Genomic DNA, 10000 nt, shown 5'->3' with positions numbered 1-10000 from the left:
GTACGAAGTTTTTAAAATCAACAAGTTTGACTCCACTACTCTGTTCAGCACTGGATACTCTTCCACCAACACACAAACTACAGTGTGTACAGCACAGCTGTTATGATGTATCTAGAATAATGAACGGTTTAGCTCCTCCAACACCAACACACAAACTACAGTGTGTACAGCACAGCTGTTATGATGTATCTAGAATAATGAACGGTTTAGCTCCTCCAACACCAACAAGAAGATCTCTCTAAATCAGTGAAGGTACACAAATAATACTGTCGTCAGAAAACCCAGGATAGACCTATTTAGAATTGACCTTGCTTACTCAGGGGGTGGGAGAGGGGCTTCTTGGAAAGTTTCTCTCTGCCAAATACCATTAAACATAAAAGTATGAGGTTTAAAACAGTTTATAGAACGTTTTTATTAAACTTAAAGACTTCATTTCACACTTGTTAGGTACTTTAATCACTGTCTGCCACACTGACCAGTAATGCCAAACAAAAAACAAACAAACAACAACAACAAACCACGCCTTAACCAGTCCACCAACATAATTGTGATTTTCTTCATGTTACTTCATGCCTGACGATCAGGTCTCGTGACCATGACCCAACCTTTCACCCCATTCACAACTTCTGTATTTTGTATAACAAATGTTTTTTTGGTGTGTTTTTTGTTGTTGTTGTTGTTTTTGTTGTTGTTTTTGTTGTTGTTGTTGGTCTTTTTCCATGTAATCATTTTTGTTTACCCTGAGAGCTGGGTGGAAAAAAGCATACTGTACCATTGCTTATCTCATTATCATAATGAAATAAAATTTCGTTCATTCTGTCTGTCTGTCTGTCTGTCTCTCTCTCTCTCTCTTGTGTGTGTGTGTGTGTGTATGTGTGTGTGTCTGTCTGTCAGTGTCTGTCTGTTTGTCTGTCTGTCTGTCAGTGTCTGTCTGGTCCGTCTGTGTGTGTGTGTGTGTGTGTGTGTGTGTGTGTCTTTCTCTGTCTCTCTCTCTGTCTCTCTCTCTCTCTGTCTCTCTCTCTTTCTGTCTCGCTCTCTCTCTCTTTCTCTCTCTCTCTGTCTCTCTCTCTCTGTCTCTCTCTCTTTCTCTCTCTCTGTCTCTCTTTCTCTCTCTGTGTGTCTCTGTCTCTCTCTTTAGCTCTCTGTGTCTTTCTTTCTCTGTGTCTCTGTCTCTCTTTCTGTGTGTGTGTGTGTGTGTGTATGTGTCTCTCTCTCTCTCTGTGTCTCTCTTTCTCTCTGTCTCTCTCTCTGTCTCTCTCTCTGCCTCTCTCTCTGTCTCTCTCTCTTTCTCTCTCTGTCTCTCTCTCTTTCTCTGTGTCTCTCTGTCTCTCTCTCTCTCTCTTTCTCTCTCTGTCTCTCTCTCTCTTTCTCTCTCTCTGTCTCTCTCTCTCTCTGTCTCTCTCTCTCTGTCTCTCTCTCTCTCTCTCTCTCTCTCTCTCTCTCTCTGTCACCCTTCCCCCTTCTCTCACATTGTCTGGCTGCTTACCCAAGTCTGTATTTGTATTTTTGTATTTTGCATCTCTCTTTTTTTCACAACAGATTTCTCTGTGTGAAATTCGGGCCGCTCTCCCCAAGGAGAGCGCGTCGTTACACTGAGAGCGCCACCCATTTCTCTGTATTTTTTCCTGCCTGCAGTATAATTTGTTTTTCCTGTCGAAGTGGATTTTTCAACAGAAATTGCCAGGGACCACCCTTTTGTTGCCGTGGGTTCTTTTATGTGCGCTAGTGCATGCTGCACACGGGACCTCGGGTTTATCGTCTCATCCGAATGACTAGCGTCCAGACCACCACTCAAGATCTAGTGGAGGGGGAGAAAATACTGGCGACTGAACCGTGATTCAAACTAGCACGCTTAGATTCTCTGGCTTCCTAAGCGGACGCGTTACCTCTAGGCCATCACTCCGCTTATCTGTCTCGTTGACCCGAGTCTGTCTCACTCTTCTCCCTGTGTTTGTCCATTTCTCGGTGAGAGAGACAGAGAGTCACAGTGTAGAGATTTCATGGCCTGTGACCTGCCTTGATGACTGTATAAAGAAGAGAGACTGAGGACTTTGTGGTGGAGGTGCTACAGAAGACAGCAAGTGGACATGACAAAGTTCTGGAAATCCTCACACACACACACACACACACACACACACACACACACTAACAGGCACGCGCGCACACATATGCACTCTCTCTCTCTCTCTCTCTCTCTCTCTCTCTCTCTCTCTCTCGCTCTCGGCTCCACGTGCCCATGAAATTTGCTGTACAAGGGAAGTAATCGTCTCATTAACATTGGGAAGAAACACATGGATTGCTGCCCTTGTATTGCGCAGTGAGGACAGGACACAGTGTGTTGGTTGTGGTGTGAGGACAGGACACAGGGTGTTGGTTGTGGTGTGAGGACAGGACACAGTGTGTTGGTTGTGGTGTGAGGACAGGACACAGGGTGTTGGTTGTGGTTGTGAGGACAGGGAACAGGTGTTGTTGGTTGTGGTGTGAGGACAGGACAGGACACAGTGTGTTGGTTGTGGTGTGAGGAAGGACAGGACACAGGGTGTTGGTTGTGGTGTGAGGACAGGGGACAGGACACAGTGTGTTGGTTGTAGTGTGAGGACAGGACACAGTGTGTTGGTTGTGGTGTGAGGACAGGACAGGACACAGGGTGTTGGTTGTGGTGTGAGGACAGGACAGGACACAGGGTGTTGGTTGTGGTGTGAGGACAGGACACAGTGTGTTGGTTGTGGTGTGAGGACAGGACACAGAGTGTTGGTTGTGGTGTGAGGACAGGACACAGAGTGTTGGTTGTGGTGTGAGGACAGGACAGGACACAGGGTGTTGGTTGTGGTGTGAGGACAGGACAGGACACAGAGTGTTGGTTGTGGTGTGAGGACAGGACACAGAGTGTTGGTTGTGGTGTGAGGACAGGACAGGACACAGGGTGTTGGTTGTGGTGTGAGGACAGGACAGGACACAGGGTGTTGGTTGTGGTGTGAGGACAGGACACAGTGTGTTGGTTGTGGTGTGAGGACAGGACACAGAGTGTTGGTTGTGGTGTGAGGACAGGACACAGAGTGTTGGTTGTGGTGTGAGGACAGGACAGGACACAGGGTGTTGGTTGTGGTGTGAGGACAGGACACAGTGTGTTGGTTGTGGTGTGAGGACAGGACAGGACACAGAGTGTTGGTTGTGGTGTGAGGACAGGACACAGGGTGTTGGTTGTGGTGTGAGGACAGGACACAGTGTGTTGGTTGTGGTGTGAGGACAGGACAGGACACAGGGTGTTGGTTGTGGTGTGAGGACAGGACAGGACACAGTGTGTTGGTTGTGGTGTGAGGACAGGACACAGTGTGTTGGTTGTGGTGTGAGGACAGGACAGGACACAGTGTGTTGGTTGTGGTGTGAGGACAGGACACAGTGTGTTGGTTGTGGTGTGAGGACAGGACACAGTGTGTTGGTTGTGGTGTGAGGACAGGACAGGACACAGTGTGTTGGTTGTGGTGTGAGGACAGGACACAGGGTGTTGGTTGTGGTGTGAGGACAGGACAGGACACAGGGTGTTGGTTGTGGTGTGAGGACAGGACAGGACACAGTGTGTTGGTTGTGGTGTGATGACAGGACACAGGGTGTTGGTTGTGGTGTGAGGACAGGACACAGGGTGTTGGTTGTGGTGTCAGGACAGGACACAGTGTGTTGGTTGTGGTGTGAGGACAGGACAGGACACAGGGTGTTGGTTGTGGTGTGAGGACAGGACACAGTGTGTTGGTTGTGGTGTGAGGACAGGACACAGTGTGTTGGTTGTGGTGTGAGGACAGGACAGGACACAGGGTGTTGGTTGTGGTGTGAGGACAGGACACAGGGTGTTGGTTGTGGTGTGAGGACAGGACACAGTGTGTTGGTTGTGGTGTGAGGACAGGACAGGACACAGGGTGTTGGTTGTGGTGTGAGGACAGGACAGGACAGGACAGGACAGTGTTGTTTGTGGTGTGAGGACAGGACAGGACACAGAGTGGTGGTTGTGGTGTCAGGACAGGACAGGACAGGACAGTGTTGGTTGTGGTGTGAGGACAGGACAGGACACAGTGTGTTGGTTGTGGTGTGAGGACAGGACAGGACACAGAGTGTTGGTTGTGGTGTGAGGACAGGACACAGGGTGTTGGTTGTGGTGTGAGGACAGGACACAGTGTGTTGGTTGTGGTGTGAGGACAGGACACAGGGTGTTGGTTGTGGTGTGAGGACAGGACAGGACACAGGGTGTTGGTTGTGGTGTGAGGACAGGACAGGACACAGTGTGTTGGTTGTGGTGTGAGGACAGGACACAGGGTGTTGGTTGTGGTGTGAGGACAGGACACAGGGTGTTGGTTGTGGTGTGAGGACAGGACAGGACACAGAGTATTGGTTGTGGTGTGAGGACAGGACAGGACACAGGGTGTTGGTTTTGGTGTGAGGACAGGACACAGGGTGTTGGTTGTGGTGTGAGGACAGGACACAGGGTGTTGGTTGTGGTGTGAGGACAGGACACAGAGTGTTGGTTGTGGTGTGAGGACAGGACAGGACACAGAGTGTTGGTTGTGGTGTGAGGACAGGACAGGACACAGTGTGTTGGTTGTGGTGTGAGGACAGGACACAGTGTGTTGGTTGTGGTGTGAGGAGAGGACAGGACACAGGGTGTTGGTTGTGGTGTGAGGAGAGGACAGGACACAGGGTGTTGGTTGTGGTGTGAGGACAGGACACAGTGTGTTGGTTGTGGTGTGAGGAGAGGACACAGAGTGTTGGTTGTGGTGTGAGGAGAGGACAGGACACAGTGTGTTGGTTGTGGTGTGAGGACAGAACAGGACACAGGGTGTTGGTTGTGGTGTGAGGACAGGACACAGTGTGTTGGTTGTGGTGTGAGGACAGGACAGGACACAGGGTGTTGGTTGTGGTGTGAGGACAGGACAGGACACAGGGTGTTGGTTGTGGTGTGAGGACAGGACAGGACACAGGGTGTTGGTTGTGGTGTGAGGACAGGACAGGACACAGGGTGTTGGTTGTGGTGTGAGGACAGGACACAGGGTGTTGGTTGTGGTGCGAGGACAGGACAGGACACAGAGTGTTGGTTGTGGTGTGAGGACAGGACAGGACACACAGTGTGTTGGTTGTGGTGTGAGGACAGGACACAGGGTGTTGGTTGTGGTGTGAGGACAGGACAGGACACAGGGTGTTGGTTGTGGTGTGAGGACAGGACAGGACACAGTGTGTTGGTTGTGGTGTGAGGACAGGACAGGACACAGTGTGTTGGTTGTGGTGTGAGGACAGGACAGGACAGGACAGGACAGGACAGTGTTGGTTGTGGTGTGAGGACAGGACACAGTGTGTTGGTTGTGGTGTGAGGACAGGACACAGTGTGTTGGTTGTGGTGTGAGGACAGGACAGGACACAGTGTGTTGGTTGTGGTGTGAGGACAGGACAGGACACAGTGTGTTGGTTGTGGTGTGAGGACAGGACACAGGGTGTTGGTTGTGGTGTGAGGACAGGACAGGACACAGGGTGTTGGTTGTGGTGTGAGGACAGGACAGGACACAGTGTGTTGGTTGTGGTGTGAGGACAGGACACAGGGTGTTGGTTGTGGTGTGAGGACAGGACACAGGGTGTTGGTTGTGGTGTCAGGACAGGACACAGTGTGTTGGTTGTGGTGTGAGGACAGGACAGGACACAGGGTGTTGGTTGTGGTGTGAGGACAGGACACAGTGTGTTGGTTGTGGTGTGAGGACAGGACAGGACACAGGGTGTTGGTTGTGGTGTGAGGACAGGACAGGACAGGACAGGACAGGACAGTGTTGTTTGTGGTGTGAGGACAGGACACAGAGTGGTGGTTGTGGTGTCAGGACAGGACAGGACAGGACAGTGTTGGTTGTGGTGTGAGGACAGGACAGGACACAGTGTGTTGGTTGTGGTGTGAGGACAGGACAGGACACAGAGTGTTGGTTGTGGTGTGAGGACAGGACACAGGGTGTTGGTTGTGGTGTGAGGACAGGACACAGTGTGTTGGTTGTGGTGTGAGGACAGGACACAGGGTGTTGGTTGTGGTGTGAGGACAGGACAGGACACAGGGTGTTGGTTGTGGTGTGAGGACAGGACAGGACAGGACACAGTGTGTTGGTTGTGGTGTGAGGACAGGACACAGGGTGTTGGTTGTGGTGTGAGGACAGGACACAGGGTGTTGGTTGTGGTGTGAGGACAGGACAGGACACAGAGTATTGGTTGTGGTGTGAGGACAGGACAGGACACAGGGTGTTGGTTTTGGTGTGAGGACAGGACACAGGGTGTTGGTTGTGGTGTGAGGACAGGACACAGGGTGTTGGTTGTGGTGTGAGGACAGGACACAGAGTGTTGGTTGTGGTGTGAGGACAGGACAGGACACAGAGTGTTGGTTGTGGTGTGAGGACAGGACAGGACAGTGTTGGTTGTGGTGTGAGGACAGGACAGGACACAGGGTGTTGTTTGTGGTGTGAGGACAGGACAGGACACAGTGTGTTGGTTGTGGTGTGAGGACAGGACACAGGGTGTTGGTTGTGGTGTGAGGACAGGACAGGACACAGTGTGTTGGTTGTGGTGTGAGGACAGGACAGGACACAGTGTGTTGGTTGTGGTGTGAGGACAGGACACAGGGTGTTGGTTGTGGTGTGAGGACAGGACAGGACACAGTGTGTTGGTTGTGGTGTGAGGAGAGGACACAGAGTGTTGGTTGTGGTGTGAGGAGAGGACAGGACACAGTGTGTTGGTTGTGGTGTGAGGACAGAACAGGACACAGGGTGTTGGTTGTGGTGTGAGGACAGGACAGGACACAGGGTGTTGTTTGTGGTGTGAGGACAGGACAGGACACAGTGTGTTGGTTGTGGTGTGAGGACAGGACACAGGGTGTTGGTTGTGGTGTGAGGACAGGACAGGACACAGGGTGTTGTTTGTGGTGTGAGGACAGGACAGGACACAGTGTGTTGGTTGTGGTGTGAGGACAGGACACAGGGTGTTGGTTGTGGTGTGAGGACAGGACAGGACACAGTGTGTTGGTTGTGGTGTGAGGAGAGGACACAGAGTGTTGGTTGTGGTGTGAGGAGAGGACAGGACACAGTGTGTTGGTTGTGGTGTGAGGACAGAACAGGACACAGGGTGTTGGTTGTGGTGTGAGGACAGGACACAGTGTGTTGGTTGTGGTGCGAGGACAGGACAGGACACAGGGTGTTGGTTGTGGTGTGAAGACAGGACACAGTGTGTTGGTTGTGGTGTGAGGACAGGACAGGACACAGGGTGTTGGTTGTGGTGTGAGGACAGGACACAGGGTGTTGGTTGTGGTGCGAGGACAGGACAGGACACAGAGTGTTGGTTGTGGTGTGAGGACAGGACAGGACACACAGTGTGTTGGTTGTGGTGTGAGGACAGGACACAGTGTGTTGGTTGTGGTGTGAGGACAGGACACAGTGTGTTCGTTGTGGTGTGAGGACAGGACAGGACACAGGGTGTTGGTTGTGGTGTGAGGACAGGACACAGGGTGTTGGTTGTGGTGTGAGGACAGGATACAGTGTGTTGGTTGTGGTGTGAGGACAGGACAGGACACAGGGTGTTGGTTGTGGTGTGAGGACAGGACACAGGGTGTTGGTTGTGGTGCGAGGACAGGACAGGACACAGAGTGTTGGTTGTGGTGTGAGGACAGGACAGGACACAGGGTGTTGGTTGTGGTGTGAGGATAGGACAGGACACAGTGTTGGTTGTGATGTGAGGACAGGACACAGGGTGTTGGTTGTGGTGTGAGGACAGGACACAGGGTGTTGGTTGTGGTGTGACGACAGGACAGGACACAGTGTGTTGGTTGTGGTGTGAGGACAGGACAGGACACAGAGTGTTGGTTGTGGTGTGAGGACAGGACACAGAGTGTTGGTTGTGGTGTGAGGACAGGACACAGTGTGTTGGTTGTGGTGTGAGGAGAGGACACAGAGTGTTGGTTGTGGTGTGAGGAGAGGACAGGACACAGTGTGTTGGTTGTGGTGTGAGGACAGAACAGGACACAGGGTGTTGGTTGTGGTGTGAGGACAGGACACAGTGTGTTGGTTGTGGTGTGAGGACAGGACACAGTGTGTTGGTTGTGGTGTGAGGACAGGACACAGGGTGTTGGTTGTGGTGCGAGGACAGGACAGGACACAGGGTGTTGGTTGTGGTGTGAAGACAGGACACAGTGTGTTGGTTGTGGTGTGAGGACAGGACAGGACACAGGGTGTTGGTTGTGGTGTGAGGACAGGACACAGGGTGTTGGTTGTGGTGCGAGGACAGGACAGGACACAGAGTGTTGGTTGTGGTGTGAGGACAGGACAGGACACACAGTGTGTTGGTTGTGGTGTGAGGACAGGACACAGGGTGTTGGTTGTGGTGTGAGGACAGGACACAGTGTGTTCGTTGTGGTGTGAGGACAGGACGGGACACAGGGTGTTGGTTGTGGTGTGAGGACAGGACACAGGGTGTTGGTTGTGATGTGAGGACAGGATACAGTGTGTTGGTTGTGGTGTGAGGACAGGACAGGACACAGGGTGTTGGTTGTGGTGTGAGGACAGGACACAGGGTGTTGGTTGTGGTGCGAGGACAGGACAGGACACAGAGTGTTGGTTGTGGTGTGAGGACAGGACAGGACACAGTGTTGGTTGTGATGTGAGGACAGGACACAGGGTGTTGGTTGTGGTGTGAGGACAGGACACAGGGTGTTGGTTGTGGTGTGACGACAGGACAGGACACAGTGTGTTGGTTGTGGTGTGAGGACAGGACAGGACACAGTGTTGGTTGTGGTGTGAGGACAGGACAGGACACAGTGTTGGTTGTGGTGTGAGGACAGGACACAGGGTGTTGGTTGTGGTGTGAGGACAGGACACAGGGTGTTGGTTGTGGTGTGAGGACAGGACAGGACACAGTGTGTTGGTTGTGGTGTGAGGACAGGACAGGACACAGGGTGTTGGTTGTGGTGTGAGGACAGGACGGGACACAGTGTGTTGGTTGTGGTGTGAGGACAGGACACAGTGTGTTGGTTGTGGTGTGAGGACAGGACAGGACACAGGGTGTTGGTTGTGGTGTGAGGACAGGACACAGTGTGTTGGTTGTGGTCTGAGGACAGGACACAGTGTGTTGGTTGTGGTGTGAGGACAGGACACAGGGTGTTGGTTGTGGTGTGAGGACAGGACAGGACACAGGGTGTTGGTTGTGGTGTGAGGACAGGACAGGACACAGTGTGTTGGTGGTGGTGTGAGGACAGGACAGGACACAGGGTGTTGGTGGTGGTGTGAGGACAGGACAGGACACAGGGTGTTGGTGGTGGTGTGAGGACAGGACAGGACAGGACAGGACAGGACAGTGTTGGTTGTGGTGTGAGGACAGGACAGGACACAGGGTGTTGTTTGTGGTGTGAGGACAGGACAGGACATAGTGTGTTGGTTGTGGTGTGAGGACAGGACACAGGGTGTTGGTTGTGGTGTGAGGACAGGACAGGACACAGTGTGTTGGTTGTGGTGTGAGGAGAGCACAGGACACAGTGTGTTGGTTGTGGTGTGAGGACAGGACACAGTGTGTTGGTTGTGGTGTGAGGACAGGACACAGGGTGTTGGTTGTGGTGTGAGGACAGGACAGGACACAGTGTTGGTTGTGGTGTGAGGACAGGACACAGTGTTGGTTGTGGTGTGAGGACAGGACAGGACACAGTGTGTTAGTTGTGGTGTGAGGACAGGACAGGACACAGTGTGTTGGTTGTGGTGTGAGGACAGGACACAGGACAGGACACAGGGTGTTGGTTGTGGTGTGAGGACAGGACAGGACACAGGGTGTTGGTTGTGGTGTGAGGACAGGACAGGACACAGTGTGTTGGTTGTGGTGTGAGGACAGGACACAGGGTGTTGGTTGTGGTGTGAGCACAGGACATGGCACAGGGTGTTGGTTGTGGTGTGAGGACAGGACAGGACTCAGAGTGTTGTTTGTGGTGTGAGGACAGGACAGGACACAGAGTGTT

The 10000-nt window shown here is 52.4% G+C and overlaps 1 protein-coding gene across 2 annotated transcripts in view; it reads left to right on the top strand.

Moving 5' to 3' along the window:
* Nucleotides 1-10000, top strand: part of LOC143288287 (uncharacterized) — a 112396-nt gene that overhangs the window by 14618 nt on the left and 87778 nt on the right. The gene's annotated exons all lie outside the window — the stretch shown is intronic.

This window comes from Babylonia areolata, chromosome 12, assembly GCF_041734735.1.
Source record: "Babylonia areolata isolate BAREFJ2019XMU chromosome 12, ASM4173473v1, whole genome shotgun sequence".
Lineage (NCBI taxonomy): Eukaryota > Metazoa > Mollusca > Gastropoda > Neogastropoda > Buccinidae > Babylonia > Babylonia areolata.
This window is presented reverse-complemented; position numbering and strand designations above follow the sequence as displayed.